Genomic DNA, 16481 nt, shown 5'->3' with positions numbered 1-16481 from the left:
ACATACTGTGACTATAAAGCACATTTATATCTAGGTTCCTATGCTGTCTTAATACTTCCCTGCATTTAGCAAGATTTCTGTCCTGGAAGATAAGCCATAATGGTGTATATGCTTGTGTGCAAGTTTTGGAAAGACTCTCCTCATTCCCATCAGATTGTCTTTTCCAAGGTTTCTCAAAATTTTTGGCATTCTTTCAGACGAATAAGGCAGCAGGCAATCAGAAACCTGCCTTTCAAAAGAGTTTTAAAAGTGGCATCACCATCATAAAGCCAATTTAAATTTTATGCTGTGGCTTAGATTGACTGAAAAATCCCAAACATCAATTGCAGTCTAGAATTGAAGCTTTCTACCAGTGAAATGTCAGACCCTGATCTCTCCTTAAAACATTTTGTGATTATGTCAGCATCAAAGCAACTGACAGCAGAAACAGACCCCTGCTTCTGCTGATGGTATTAGTCCTTCAGCAACAGCATTTCACATGGGTAATTTAAACTGTCTTGTAAGAACAAATCCAGAAAGATTGCATCTGTCTCAAAAGCAATGTCCTACTGCAAACCAGTAGGAATTACCTGCTATTCTCTAGCAAATATTTCACTTAAGAACAGAGGAATAACCTTTATTTCCTCAGCACTATCCACTGTTACGTAGTGATTCAACACACTATTCCCATCTCTAACTCTTCTAGCAAAGATTTACTTCACCATTTATTCAGTAATAAACTCTAAGAGCTGGTTACCAGTTACTGTTTTCTACTTCTTACATACAATCATGTCAGCTGGAGCAGGATTTTCTTGTTGATAAGAACAGGCAGGCTGAAAGCCAAGTGAAACTTGGTATACAGCTAATTATAACTGGAAATATCCCTTTTTAGACTGCCATGTTGTCCAACCTACTCCTCTGGTTTGTTTATTCAACTGATGCCTGTTCTCCATGTAAAAACACTGAGCTGTCTTGTGCTAGAAGCCTCTCACACTGGTACTAATAAATTTTCCAATATATATTTTGTAATGATTTAATAATGACTAAAAACAGAAACATTGCTTCCTGTCTGAACTGCTGCTTAACAGTTTTTCTATGTGGGTATCTTAAGATTAAGAATTTCCAATGGGTTTAAATATTCAATGAGGCTGAGCTTTCAACCAGTATGTAAGTTGGTTTCTTTCCCCCCTCCAGCCACATACACTCATTCTTTCTTTTTCTCCTGCTGCCTGAGTAAGAATTCTAGTTAAGCTGAATGGCAAGCAGAGATAATTGGAAGAGGCTGCATGCAATTCATAGACTCACTGGTACTGGGATATCTCCAATAGGCCTGAAGAGGTTCACACGTGATAATTGAGCAAGATTAGATAAGATGAAGCAGAAAGAAGACAGAAAGAAATAGTTTTGAGATTTTCTTTCCTACATAGTGCAATGCTATTTCAGCATAGTTCTGTTTTTCACAGAAGATAATGATCTTGAGACAAGAACATATCAGCACATTGCAACGTATCTAAAAAAAACATATTGTTAAGTCAGCCACTGCTGGATTAAAAAAAATACTAGAAAAAGGACTGTCAGAGAAAATCCTTAACACTGCTATCATGAAAGACAGACAGGGAATCCTGCATAAGCTGGAAATATTATATAAATAATGGAAATTCACTGTGTGTGGATCATGGCACTTCAATGACCAGTTTGATTCTCCACATAGTTCCTCCAGTCAATTCTATTTTAGAGGTGAGGAATACAAAAATCCCATTAAGTCCTATGGTTGTCTTAAAATAAAAATGCATCAGGGAAGGGATGATTAGGGCAAAGACAGAATGTGACTTCCTCAACCTTCAACTGTTCTCAATTCATGGAATTTCTTACATTTGATGCAGTTTGTTCAGGAACTCCCCACAGATCTCTCGTCCACTATTTCATGTAACCTGTCCTTAAGCCCCTAAACCTTCTGCATCCTTGACTGCCTTAAGCAAGGACCTCCAGAGCCCCAGTAACAATTCTTTCAAGGTTATTTCATTGTCTTGCATAGATTGCCAAGAAAAACTACTAAAACTGCTTCTAAAACACCTACATGGCCAGAAGAGGCAATGTATCAGTACCTGATACCTGTTCTCCTTGCTACCAAACACACCAGTTTGTTTCACATTTATATGTTTTCCTGAAGATACTGTATTATTTGAAGTTTGACTTCTCCTTAACATCCACCCTTGATCAAAAATACTGCGGCCACACACCTGTGTATTACAGCTTTCAGCTGAAACTTGCTTATTTGTAAAACATATCTTCAAAATATCATTTTCTTGCTATTGAGTTTCATTTCATTAGTTCTGGACTCAATACAGCTTCTGTCTACAATTCCCCTGATATAAATCAGTTTCCAGTCTCAAAACCAGCCGCCCTGAAAATGTCTGAGTACCAAACAACTCTGCAAGTTTCCCACAGCATAACAAATACCAAGATGTTTTTGACAACAGACTGGGAGCCTCCAGGATTTTAATGTGTGTTTTGTGTTTTCCTTCCAGCTTTCTGATACAGCAACAGCTATACTGGAATGTGCTTCTCAAGGTCAGCTTCCTGCAACGTGGAAGACACAGATATTTGTTATGTCCTCAGAGGTTTGAAATTGAAAGTGAAAAAAAAAAAAACCAAACAGATTCTCAGAGAAACTGAGATGTAACTTCAGTTAGGAGTGACAGTTTGTCACAGGATCAGTTTCAGAGTTAGTCATCTATGTTGTGTTTTATTCAAATTTACAGGAAGGCAATACATATTGCTTGTTTTGCTTAATCAGTGCTCAATGGAGTCATAGTAAAGCTTTACATATCCAAATTACAATTTCAGAAAGCTTCCATGATTAAAAGATTTACACAGAGATTTATTTTTTCTGTTTTCAACTCTGTTTACTGATGGATAAGGCTATGCAGGCTGACAGATTGTGCTCCTCCCCTCAAGTCTCCTGCTACCAACAGCAGCAGCCTGGGCCTTGCCAAGTTTCTACCTATGCAAGATTGCCTTACTGAGATGAAGGTTACTCAAAAGCCACTGCAACCCTCAACTCATCAAAAATATAAATCCACATGACTAGGTAATAATTTTAACATATAAGATCAGAAAAAAAATAGCATTTAAGTAAAGCCAATTTTTAAAACAACTTACAAAAAGAGTGTGAATGGAATTATCAACTAAATCCACATTGTAATGATAAACTCTGCATCCACCTAGAAAAGATTTTTGAATCTCCAGCTTAAAGTGGGCATTTATTGAGTCAAGAGAAGCTGGGACATTCAGTTCTCCCTGGATGCTTCCCTTGTGCTGTGTGTGTCACAAGCCATCTGGGCTGATTAGCCTAAAAGCACAGAATTGCTTAGGCTTCAGGGAATAATTGCAAAAATTACGTACAATTTAAGGGTTATTCCTGATCCATAAGTTGTTCAGCCACCTCATCAAAGTAAATCCTTATCAGCCATTTCCTCTGGCTAAGAAGCCAAGCCTCCTTGCAGTGAGGACATTGCCAGCAGTGCCACTACTCCCTCAATAAAGGCCATTAAAATGCACTCTGCAGAGCAGGACCTCAGCTCAGCACAGACTAAGTGCTCATGAAAACCCAACAATCTGCAGTGAATCAGGGATTTTAGCAAGAACTTGCGACACCAGCTCCCCATGTGACCAGAGATAAGCAAAACCCCCATCCTGAGGAGACTTCAATTCCTATAGGATATTGTCAGCAGAACTGCCCCAGCTGAATCCTCCTTTTAGAACAGAGAATGACTACTGAGCAAAGTCCAGAACTCTGCAAATCCAGCTACTTTTGATTAAGGAGGAAACAACATTCTCAGAATATCTTCCAAAATGCACCTACTTGGTAGCAGTTTAAGAGTGAGCTGGGGTGTGTGTCCAAGAGCCGGGAAGAAATGCAAAGACCTTTCCTGACCAGCCAAACTTCAAATATGAGATAACTATTTAACGCTCTTGGGGTTTTGCTGTAACATACATGTGTGCAGGTATCCAGAGATTTACATAATCTGTTTTTATTGCACCAACTGAAACACAATACAGGATTTTCAACCTAATTATCAAAAGCACCATTAGTATTTTGATCTCCTTAGCATCCCTGTGGCACGGGACTTAACCCGGCCTGAAAGCTTCTAATTAAGAAGATGGTGCTGCTGTTTACAGGGAATAGTGGCTGAAAGAGAACACTACAACCACTTTTGATATATTTTATCATATTACTTTCTGTAATCTTATATTCCTTCATCTCCTTTCCATTTTGAGAGATCCACACTTTCTAAGGATGCCAGGCAAGCAATGTTCATCTCAAGGCTGATGGCATGATGGTTTTTTATCTAAAGAGCCTGTGCCAACATTTCCTACTAACTGGTTTATTCCAAATAACCAATCCCTCTTAAAGGATGATCAGGTCCAAAAGTAATGGATTTTACTCCAATGAGCTTTTACAGGAACAGTTCCATTAAACAGGATTACTCATTAGTATAACAATACATTAAATGAGATCATTATGTTAATTGAGGCTATTTCTACCCTTCCAACAGCTTTACATTTAAAAGACAATACTGGGCAGTTTTTGGAACCCAGGCATTGATAATCTTATAATGAAAAATACTATCCATGGGCAGAAATTAAACCTCAGCTTCAAAAATAACTTTTCTACTCTAAGTTATATATTGACATAGATCCTTGGTTGACATTTAGGTTACTCATGTCCCATTTGTTAGGCCATCACCTCTTCAGCTTGGAGGCATGTAATTCAAAACGGGCCCATAGAATTTAGAGACATGTGATCATTACAAACACGATAAAAAGTCTTGTCAATTTCATTCATTATCAGCAAACAATGTAAATATTTACTGCCTCAGGCTAACCCAAGAGTTTTGTATATTTCTCCAGAAGAGAGAAATTTAGTAGTCTCAGTACATATGTGAAGTGGCTCTCAATTATAAAAATGTAACAAAACAAAAACTTAGATTTAACTTAATTTCACTTCTAACACCTTCATATCAAAAAATTCTATTCTGTTCCAAATCAAGGCACAAAGCCCGCAGACACCAAGAACAAACCTGCTGTAGACATGAAGCTCTAACCCTGCAAGATGCACCAGTTCCCCTGAAAAGTGCTTTACATCTTTACACAGCACACCAGATGGAGTACCAGATCGACAATCCTTACCTTAATTTGATGTCTGGCCTGGACACTAACGCTCTGCTAGAGCATAAAGTTCCCATGCAGTTTTGCTTTCTTAAACTGAAGATAAACAGCTCGACCTCCTCCAGCTCAAAGTTAAAGGCTGAGGTTGCCTACGTTTCATTGTATGCCAAAGTACATTTGACAGAACACGAAGTGAACAGCAGGCTCTGGGTGACGAAAGCAAAGTCTCAGTGTCATTAAAGCGAAATCACCACAACGTACAGAACATCCCCTTATAAATCTCAACAGATCACTGCTAAAGCAGAAATGCCACCATTATAATTCTTTTCCACCGTCACTATTTTTTTTAAACTGTTATCTTTGAACACACACTGGGTGCTTTTGCTTCTTCCCCTTTTCGGAGATTAAAACCCCCGAGATACGAAACCTCACGCTACAAGACCTCTGCGGCCCGGGAGCTCGCAGCAGCTGTTCCCAAGGCACCTGCAGGTGCGTCTCCCCGCACACCGAATTATACAGGACGCGCCAAGCACCGCAGAGCCGGCACCGGGCCCGCCGTGCCTGCCTGCCCCCGAGCCCGGGCACGGCGGGCGGCTCCCCTGTGACATTCAGCCGGCCCGGAGCTGAGCGCTGAGGCCGCCCCGCCCGCCCGGCCCCGGCCTCCCGCGGCCCGCGCGGCCCCCGCTGCCGCAGCATCCCCGGCCGAGCCGCGACCCCCGCCCCGGCGCAGGGCGGCGGCGCTGGGAGGAGGACAGCGGCCGCTCCCCGCCGGCACAGAGCCCCCGATGAGGGTGCGGGGGTGGCGGCGCGGCCGCCCCGCACTCACCGCCGGACGGCCGGGCCGCGTCGCCTCCCGGGGCAGGCCCGCTCCGCGCCCTCGGGTCCCGCCGGCCGGCCCGGCCCGCGCAGGGAGGGGCGGAGGGCGGGAACACGCAGCCGCCCCGCGCCCCGCCGCCCGCCCTGACGTCAGCGCGGCCGCCCCGCCCTGCCCACGGCGGCGGCGCGGCTGGGAGGTATCGCCCCATCTCCCTCATCGGCCCCACCGCCCCTCAGCCGTGCCCCGGGAGCCACCGGGCACTTGACCCTGCGCGGCCGCTGCAGCTCGGCCGGGGGACGCTGCCGCCGGGCGGGCAAGGCCCGCGGGCCGCCTCTGCCAGCCTGCCCCAGCAATCGTCGAGCTGGCTGGCAGAACCAAGGGCAAATGGGAGTTGTTAAAAGCATTGCAGGAATGGGCCTGCGGGTGTCCCGGCCCTGCGGCATGGAAGGGTGGAATCATGGCACCGTCAGGTTTGGAAGAGTCCTTTCACATCAGCCAGTGCCGCCATCCGCCCAACACTGCAGTGTAAGCCCGGAGCCATCACCCAGCGCCAGATCCCCATGACAAACCCATAACCACCTCTCTGCACAGCCTACTCCAGTGCCCAACCACCCAAACAGAGAAAAAATTGTCTTCTAGGATCTAATTGGAACCTCTCCTGTTTAAGGGCATTTCCTCCTGTCCTCTCTGCAGCTACGGCAGAAGAGGCCGGCCCCATCTCAGTGCAACCTGCTTTCAGCGAGCTGCAGAGAGCGATGATGTCCCCCACCCCGAGCCTCCTCAAAACTAAACCACCCCAGCTGTTCCTCACAAGACACACATTTTCTAAACCTTTCACAAGCCTCTTGCCCCTCTCTGGACACACTGCAGCCCCTCAATGTTCTTTGTAAAGTCGGGGCCCAGAACTGAAGACAGCACTCGAGGTGCAGCCCCAGCAGTGCCCAGCACAGGGATTGGGATGGTCCCTGCCTTGGTCCTGCTGCCCATACTACAGCAGAGGCACTCAAAGGAGAGAGGTGGTGACCCAGCTGTACAAAAATCCTGAAGGACTCTTGCAGTCATCCATGGGAGACCAGGCATTCTCCATGCCAGTGCTCACAGTACTAATTGAGAGTTTAATTTCCTCAAATTTTCTGTCCGTGCTAGGAATTAGAAGGCACTGACAGAAGGTTCAGGAAGTTCCTTGCCAGGGAGGTGAATCACTGAGTCATTATTTATACCTCAGAGTTCTGCCTTGGGGCTTGAGTTTCTGCATCTCTCCTGTTTTGGGGCCTTCATTGTCACAGCATTTCACCATCTCATACTGCTGTGCTTCAACATTGGGTGTTTTGAGTTTCTTTTCTCTCAAAAGTTTCAATAGCCAATTTTTCTAAGCTTTTGCCTGCCTGCTTTACCAGGCCTCCCAGAGGGAGGAAGCTGTGCAGTCACCTCAGGCTATGTTTGTGTAGAAATAAAACCAACACCCTGTAATTGATAAGCCTTCTCACCTCTTAACTAGAAGCTGGGCGTGCCCAGATGTCAGCCCAGGCACTGCCAGCACCTCCTCATCTTTCTAGAGCCAGGGCATGAAGACTTGGTACATTTGCCCCATAGGCAAAGGCCTTTTTAGAAAAAGAAGGAATGAAAACTGAATGGTTTGGTTGGTTTTTGTTTTTTTTTTTTTTCCTGCCTAAACTTAAATGTACTGGCCACATTAATGCATTTTTTCTTAGAACAATCTGAAGTAAAATGACTCTCCTGTGGTACAGGAAGGGGATAAAAAAAAAAAAAAAAAGGCAAGCAGAGAGATTAAATCTCTTGCTCAAAGCTGAAGAGATAGCAAAGCCAGGAAATGAACTCAGATTTCCTCAGTCAGGCATGGGTGCTTTAACCACACAATCATCCTTTCTTGCCAGTCATTCTCAGCTTCTGAGCATCAACTGCATTAGCATAGATTTGATTTTTCTGTACTTTGTTCATCAAAACTTCCCCATTCCCCATGAAATTTCTTCCTAACAACTTTCTTCTCCATTTCCTTCCCAAAAATTAAAGAAATTCTATTAGAGCCTCATTGGGAGAGTTATATTTCCCACTGCCTTTCTGCAGGCAGTGGCGGGTGTGTGTTCCACATCAATACTTGAAGTTCTCTCTCACAAAGCATTTGTAGAGCTCCCCTGGTGCATCTCTGAGGCACAGTGGGCAAGATCAAGGAATAAAGATCAGAGAACCAGCAACACTTGTAACCAGCACAAAGGAGGCACATATGCTGTGTGTGCTGACCTGGAAGTGGTGGTATAACCACATTTTTTAACTCCAGCTCATGCTTTTATAATCTGAAAATAATTACGAAATAGAGCTCTGAAAGAGAACTACACGTGTAAAAGAAGAAAGCAACCTAGAGATATTTTAGGACAGATTTGAGAACCTCCACTATCTGTTTAGGCATTTAACAGATTTACATATGCTTATATAGGCTAAAGATTAAGATCCAATCTTGAGGCAGAATTCAGAGTTTTTGAAAAAGGAAGCATTATATACAAAACTCCAGCTTCTGACTGCTTGCCTCAAGAAATTGGTGTTAACCTTCCTACTGCAGACTGAGGGCCAGCTATGATCAGCTGCAGTATCTTTTCCTATGAGTTTATTATCAGATGTTCTCAGCTTGAGGTCTTCACCTTGAATTGATTTTCTATTAAATTGATTTAAATGGACATGATATTACACTGGGAGATGGACTAAAAGCTTGTTATTATCCCCTTTGCTCACTGACCTGGCAGTGTGCTGCCTCCAAAGCCAGAGACACAGCACTGGGTGACACCAACCACCCCGAGAAAAGCTGGATGTGCAGTCAGTGATATTCACACAAATATTCTCCCAGCCCCAGGAGTTCACATGCCAGGGAATCCACTCTAGTGGAAAAGGAGAGAAGGATTTCTCAAATTTGACATGGAGCAGAGCCCTACACTCTAGAAAATATGAACTAGATATTCCTAATTCTCTTCATTACAATGAAGCTGAGTGAGTCTGCTTGAGTTAAAATTACCCTCAAAGCAAGGACTGCTCCCTGCATCACTTCATAAAAATTACCTTTGCCATGATATCCATAAAAAAAATCCTTGCTCTGTAGCTCATATGCTGTGACTGCTGCAAAGTAATCTGTTCATACTTATTTCAATTTTACTTTGTGCATCCACTTTCTGTTACTGCATTCAAGCACATTCTGCTTGAACTCAGATTTTATGCTGACAGATGAGCTATATTTTCTTGGTTTGCATTCTTTCAAGTTCAAAAGGGCTAAGCACCCAGGTGCCACCATTTTTTTCCTCCCACATATAAGTAACAATGTATTCATTGTGGGCATTTTACTTTCACAAAGTACTGCAGCATGGATTCTCCCTAGCTCACCAACACTCAAGAAAATGAAAACAGATGTTAAAATTAGAAACCATATGCTTCTTGGGGTCTAGGTGCACTTATGACAGTGAATGCAGTTGGATGGTTAGGGGTTGTAATTCTTAATTTCAAAATGTCTCATGATTCTGTTTAATGCATTCATCAACAGGCATCAAAAATGAACTTTCGGCTGTTTTCAGAATCTGAATCTCTACTTTTTTTTTTTTATTAAGGAATATATCCCTTATATTTTCCACATTTTCTTTTGACATTAAGGAGTCACTGTCTCCAAAATTACCTGTTTACTTTTCAACTTCTTGTACTTTTTAAACTCTACAGGTAATTTCATTTTTGTACTACTTAAAAATATGTACTAAAACAGATATTTCAAGTTTATGAACTTGTTTACTGAGTTAATAAGGAAAGCAGTGATGTGGTCATATGTGATATGTGTATATATGTATTATTTCCATTTATAGTGTCCACAAGTAATGAAACTTCATACCATTCTGCAATAAATAATTGAATAAGGATAAAAGAATTCAGTTTGGTGCAAGCTGAGGTCTTTATAGTGGTTCCCCATCAATGCATCTTCTTCCCTTTGTACTTAAGGGGAAACACAGAGTTGAGCTCAAACTCATTCTGCTGAAATACACATTTACCTTGTCACATTTAAGACTAAGTCCTTTATTTTTCTTAGCTTTAATACAGAACCCAAATCAAGTAATTGAAGATTTGATATCTTTTCAGGCCTTAGTGCTATCTACCACTTTCTAAGTAATATTTGTAGTTAATAGGGCAATATTTAAATGAAGACCTGTTCATTGCAGTTTCAGCTGCTTCGTTATTTAAATAATTGTCTCAGATAACTTCTTTGCAAAGACAGTGTTGCTGTATTTATGGGTTTGGTGAGCTTTCATACCCTTCTCTCAGGAAAGTTTTTTTGGTCAAACTCTTCTTCTGAACATTGCTGAAAGAATACTCAAATATCAGTCTAGGATGTGTTTTTAAAACTCTGTGATGTGTTATTCTGTGGCCAGCCCTGCTGATGTTCAGAGATGCTCAGGATGCATTACACTGTCTGTTCATGGTGTGAAAAGCAGTGAATTTACACAGGCTTAAACTACTCTTGTTTTTCAGTGGTGCTGGAGTAGAAGTAGCCTGGACCAGTTCAGTAAAATCTGTCATTGAAACCCACCTCAGGAATCTTTACACTTTGCTGCTGCTGTGCTCTTTCTTCTAAGGGCTGACCTTGCATGATGTTTCAAAACACTACATTAGTCTAAATAATTTAGACCTACTTAGATCTAAATTATTTAAGCACACTAGTTAAACAATTTAAGAAGCCTGGTTAAAGCTACTTCTAAAATACAGTCTTTGTCTTCTGCACTGTGTTTGGCAGCCACATTCAAACCATCCACACATCCACACCACTTTTACAAACACAGGGAAGTTTTTCTGGGCAGTCATTAAAATGGTGTGGCACATTTCTAAAATCCAGTTGTGCTGTCTTTCATTTCTTCTTACAGAAGATACTTCTTAGTGTCTGAATGCTAAAACACATTAGAGCATAATGTATTTCATTTAAGTCTGATACAGTTTCCTCCTTAGTTTTCATTGCAACTTCATTTGTATTCATGTAGGCTGAAAGGCCAAAGGAATCCAAGTGCCTGTTGTTTCCATTATTCTGTGGGATTTTGGAGGATTCTGGAACATAAATAAAACTCCTTATTTCAGCTTGATGTATAGCTATGGAAATTATTTCCTTTTGTGAAATTAATTTTTTTTCTAAATCAGGACAGATTAACGTTTCTGTTGAATTTTATAATGGAAAGGTTGACTGATAATCTCAGAACTCAAAAAATAGCCTTTAACTAGTGACATTGTTAGGGGACTTTTTCTTGTGTGTTTGGGATTATTCCTTTATCTCTGAAGGCATTCAGTTATACAAGAGAAAAGACAACAGTCATGTTTCTAATAATGGCCTTCAAATTTAATGAAAAGAGAAAAGTTAACTAGAATTCAATGAAATCTCAGTAGAAATCAGTAATAAAGATGAAAATTTATTTGCAGTTGTATGGCTTATCTTTATGTAAACACTGTTACAAAGGAGACTGCTTTAAATTAATGCTAATCCTGAACTGATTGATGTGGATAATTTGTGGGTTTGCTAATTTTGTAGTGTAATAACATTTTAAATTCTACAATCCTTAAAATGTTTAATGAAGATGAAATGATAGCTTTTTTATTTGTATAGGCAGTGTCCTCCATTTTACAGTATCATTACAGTTTTTAATCCTGAGATTTGCAGAAGCTGTAATCTATTTACAATCAGCACACAACACAGTGCATAATGGACCAAGAGAGCTGTACACATTAAGAAATGTAAGGGGAAAGAAAGCCTCTAGGAGAAGAACAGAGCAAGAGAATCATATCTATGTGTTTTCATTTGACTGCTAAAAGAACAGCATTCCTGTTGACATGTGTCCACCGGGAAGACTTGCAGCAGGAAGTGAACTAAACATGATTCTTCTGGGTCCTGTTCAAAAAATATTTAGAAAGGACAAGACACCTGGGTGGTGTGGTGACCAAAGGTTCCTAGGTGCAGTTTGATTCTTGGCAAACTCAGTGTCACCCTCTCTTCTAGGAGTGCCAGTCATCTCACCAGCTCCAACAATAGCTTGATTATATGATGTTCTCTCAAATCTTTTTTTAAAATAAGATACCTGCATTGTCTCCATATCTGTTTCACTGTAACATTTGCTATTTAGCTACAAAGGTTTAAGGAGTGCCCAGAATCACCTTTATGATCTATAATTTTGTTCCTTTAGATACTGTACCAGTGACAGATATTCTGTAGTCAGTGAGAGACTGCATAAGAATGACAGAGTGATATCACAGAATGGTTTGGATGGGAAGAGACCTTAAAGATCATCTCATTCCAGCCCCCCTGCCATGGGCAGGAACACTTTCCACTAGACCAGGTTACTCCAAGCACCATCCAGCCTGGCCAAGATCAGTGTCAGGACTGAAGCATTCCTGGGCAGCCTGTTCAGTGCCTTACTACTCTCACAGAAAAGAACTTCTTCTTTATGTCTAATCTAAACCTGCTCTCTTTCAGTTTAAGAATCCTAAACCTGTCTTACTTATAGATTAGCCCCACCTTCCTTACTTAGGGAAAGTTCCTACTCACTGATTAGGGAATTATAAGAGAAAACTATTACATGAGATGCTTTTGCATATTGTAAGGGGGCATAATGATTAAAATATGTCCTCTGATCCATTTAATTATCTATTTCTCATTGCAGATAGATAAGAGAGATCCCAGGGAAGAAAACAGATCCTGCACTGATGCTGTACTTCACAGGGATTCTGGCCACAGCATGTAGAAGGTGATCTTGTCCCCCAATAAGTTGCAGCTGTTTCAGTTGCTGAAGATTGGAGGTGGGCCTGATCTTAACAGGCCACACCTGCAATCAATAAGAACTAGTGCTATATAAGAGTAAGGAAAGAGGCGTGGGGAGAGTCAGATTACTGTGAGGACCTGGCAACGTTAGTGTGTAGAGGAGCTGCCTGTATCAAGAAGGTATGGAGCTCTGATAATATGAAATCCTCATACTATGATGATGATAGAACCTTTGCAATCTAAGACAACAACAGCAACCTGAAATGATAAGGGTACAAATCCTCCTGGAGAGCAAAGTCCCAGCTCAGTCTCTGGCCTGACAGATGCAGATCATGTTCCACCTCCCTGAGCCTGGCTCCTCTCTCATGCCACTAAGGAGCCCCTGCTGCCTGTGCATCCAGGCCAGTGCTTGGCTGAGCCCTTGGTCTGTGAGCAGTCAGGCACTGTGCAGAGCAGGATTCCAGCTTACCAGGAGCTGGTGCAGGGAATACTTCCTGCCAGCTCAGATGAAACATGATGTTTCAAGAGGATTCATATATTTTTCAAGTCTTGATTCATAGCTGAATCAGACTGCAGAAAGGAGTTGACTCTAAGTGATGTTGTTTCCATGAATACTACTCCAGTCATGCTATTTTATTTTTTATATGAAACTAACTAGTTTCAATTAACTTAAGGAAAAATGCAAGTAGACTGCTCCAGTAGCACACAGAGGTTTCAAAATACAGGTCAGGACTTTAAAAATAGTTTTATTCCATGTATATATTTGATCCTAATCTTTCTTGTCTGAACATGTCAAAGCATCAGAAGATAAAAAATGAAAGCTGAAATTCTATTACATTTGCAGTATTAAATGGCAACGAAAACCAAAGATCAGATTAAAAGATGCAATTGCTTTTCCTCTGGGCACGTGGCAGTAGCATGTGCACTGAGCAGTGAGCTGACCTTAGCCCAAATCATGTGTGACCAAGCAGTAATTAACTAAATAATAGTGTTTCAGAGCTCTGCAGGAACATCAACAACATAACACTGCATGCCCAAAATCATCACAGCTTGGAAAGTCATGAGATATTAACCCACAAAATGTTCTGTAAAAATTTTCTTCTTTTTTGATGTTTACTCCATCCCTCCTATTTTATTAACCCTGGCTACTCAGGAAAATAGTGCTTATATATGGACATGTATACAAATAAAAATAAATTTCTATAAAACTTAACTTTTACATATATCTTCATTTACACGTATGTATATATGTATGTATATTATATATATATATATACACATCTTTTTGTGTATGTATATAGAGATATAAAAATATAATAATTATTTTAGGTATTGGGAATCATCTGGAGAATGGTAGGGGATGTTTAGATGATTGATAAATATGGATCCTGGGCAGCTGGAGATACAATTTACTGGATCATTAGTAGCTGTTCCTCCTCATGGGGTTGGGAAGCCCAGCTCAGCATGGGCCAGAGGGTGAGCCCAGCCCTCAGTCTCTCTCCAGGGTCCTTCCTAAACACTGAATCTTTCTGGACACTGTTTTCAAAGTCTGACATAATTCACTTGCAGTGAGTGATAAGTGCTTGCTTTCCTGTCAAGAAAGCTGGATTCTCATAAAGACAAACCAGAAATTTTATTATTATAAAAATAATAATAAAGGTACCTGCCTCTGGTACCTGGACTTTTGAAGGACTTTATCCCCAAAGATTCCGACAGCTTCCTGAAATACAGGCACCAGAGAATCAGTCACTACTCTGTCTAGGAAAGCACGTAGCAAGGTTCTGCTGTGCTTTTAAATTAGGAGGTTTGGAAGGTGTTTTTCTCTTTGTTGATGATTTCTAACTGTAGATAGTGGCAAGTTGGAAAGAGACTGAACTATTTTACAAATGCATGCAATAAATAATAATGCTTTCCATGGTTGTCACAAGGCTCAAGGACAAATTCTTAACAGCACGACTCTGGCATTTTAATGGCTAAAAACATGTTTTAGGATTAATAAAAATATATTTTATTTTATGCTTGGAAATAGAAAATGCTGACAGGCAAAAAGTTAAATGCAAAATCATGAGAAGAGTTGCTGTTCTTTCAGTCTCACTATCAAGACAGTTGTGAGAAATATTTTGCACTCAAGATCTTTTGAAATCAAGGAATTCCTGGTGTACTACAAACTTGAATGTACCCTCAGAATTTGCTTTGACAGAGTTAGGGCTACTTCTAGTAAACTGTAAATAAAGTGAGGTGTAGAAAAGTGCCAGGATCAAGTTGGTAAGCTCATGGCAGAGAATGAGGCAGAATCCACCATTCCTGCCTGTCAGATCCATACATTTAGAACTGACCCATCCAGACCCTCTATGGAACTATCCTGTACCAAACTGGTGCAGAGAAAGAAAACCAAACCTGATACAGTGAGTGCAAAACAGCTTTAACAGGAACAGCTGTGAGTAAAGAGAAGTAGTATTTGTGGATATTTGCCTAAATGTTGATGGTTAAATCCAAGGTTCCAGAAGTCCCAGGGGTTCTTCCAGAAGGAGAGGCCAATTCAAAGAAGCTGCCCTCTCCTTACTGAGAGGGCAGTTGAAGTACAGAACTCACTCAGACTGCAATGATGGACATATTGAAAGTATTAGTAGATAAGGACATAGAAAATTAAAAACCTATGTAGAATGCCCAGATAAGTGGATAAACTTCTAGGGAATGCCTGGCTTTCTTCCATTTAATATCATTCTAAGCTGTTTTCTGATTGCAAACATGTTTTATATGCCTGCTGAGTATTTTTTTGTGCTGTATTTTTATAATCCATCTCCATCCTTTTTCAAGACCAGGATGGTACTCTGGCAACCTGACTCTAAGTTGCAGGAAAAAGTGAGGACAAATATTTTATAGAATTAAATCAGTAGCACAATGACAGCTGCTGGGTTTGAATACAAAATCTATGGGGAAAGAAGGACCTTGGTGAAAGGAGAATGTTCTTCTGCATGATTCTTACCACAGTGAGAATGGAACTACTGAATCAAGGCTTTCCCAGTGCACACCCATCAATGGATGCCTGGAGTATTTAATTTCTGCTAAGACTCATGATTTTGCTGCTGTGTGAGTGACACTCAGTGTTACACACCTTTGCATTAGAACATAATCTACTTGTGCTCATCAGAAAGCAGTTTAGGAAAAAACCTCATTTGGAGCCAGAATGTCTAACCATAATTAGCTGAAGATGCACTGTGGTGTCCAGAGGGAAAAGGGGTTTGGAGCCATTTTCATTATAAAAGAGATACCTTATCAGTCCTGTGAAAATGTGCCAAGATGACAACCCTCACTGATGTGAAAATTCAGCTACTAAAGTTCTCCTACTGATTCTAAAATATGTCACTAGAGAGAAACTGGATGGGGGCTGGGGGGGAAGGGTTTATGGTAATTTTCCTTAGGAAAGAATTCTTTACAGGTATAATCTCCTAAATAAGTAACTGCACCCTTCATCCTGGCAGAGACAGTGTGACAGTGTGCATTTAAAGTGACTTATTTCAATATTAAGGAAATAGTAGCCTGTGCTGCTGATGCCTCTAAATCATAAGCAGTATTGCAGGCTCTAGTTAAGAAAAATAAGCCTTAGTTTTCCCTGGAGCTGAGCTTCTGTAGTCCCAGTGAAAGAATTTTGCTTTGGAAAGTATCAAAACAGCTGCAGAGCTACAGATAGGAATGTGAAGTGTCATTACTCCAGATGCAGATGGCCCAGAGTGG

General features: G+C 41.1%; 1 protein-coding gene across 5 annotated transcripts in view; it reads right to left on the bottom strand.

Moving 5' to 3' along the window:
* Window positions 1-6067, bottom strand: part of CCSER2 (coiled-coil serine rich protein 2) — a 61903-nt gene extending 55836 nt beyond the window's left edge. For 4 of the 5 annotated variants that reach the window (XM_030241006.2, XM_030241008.2, XM_030241009.2 and 1 more), the window contains exons 1-2: window positions 5978-6052; window positions 5173-5357 (exon numbers count right to left, since the gene is read on the bottom strand). The gene's annotated coding sequence lies outside the window, so the exon portion shown is untranslated. Of the gene's footprint in view, window positions 1-5172; window positions 5358-5977 lie in introns of all 5 variants that reach the window. The other variant, XM_030241007.2, reaches the window with a different exon arrangement.
* Between the last annotated feature and the right edge of the window lie 10414 nt (window positions 6068-16481).

Source organism: Serinus canaria, chromosome 6, assembly GCF_022539315.1.
Source record: "Serinus canaria isolate serCan28SL12 chromosome 6, serCan2020, whole genome shotgun sequence".
Lineage (NCBI taxonomy): Eukaryota > Metazoa > Chordata > Aves > Passeriformes > Fringillidae > Serinus > Serinus canaria.
Note: the sequence above shows the minus strand (reverse complement) of the source record. Positions and strands in the feature narration are given on the sequence as shown.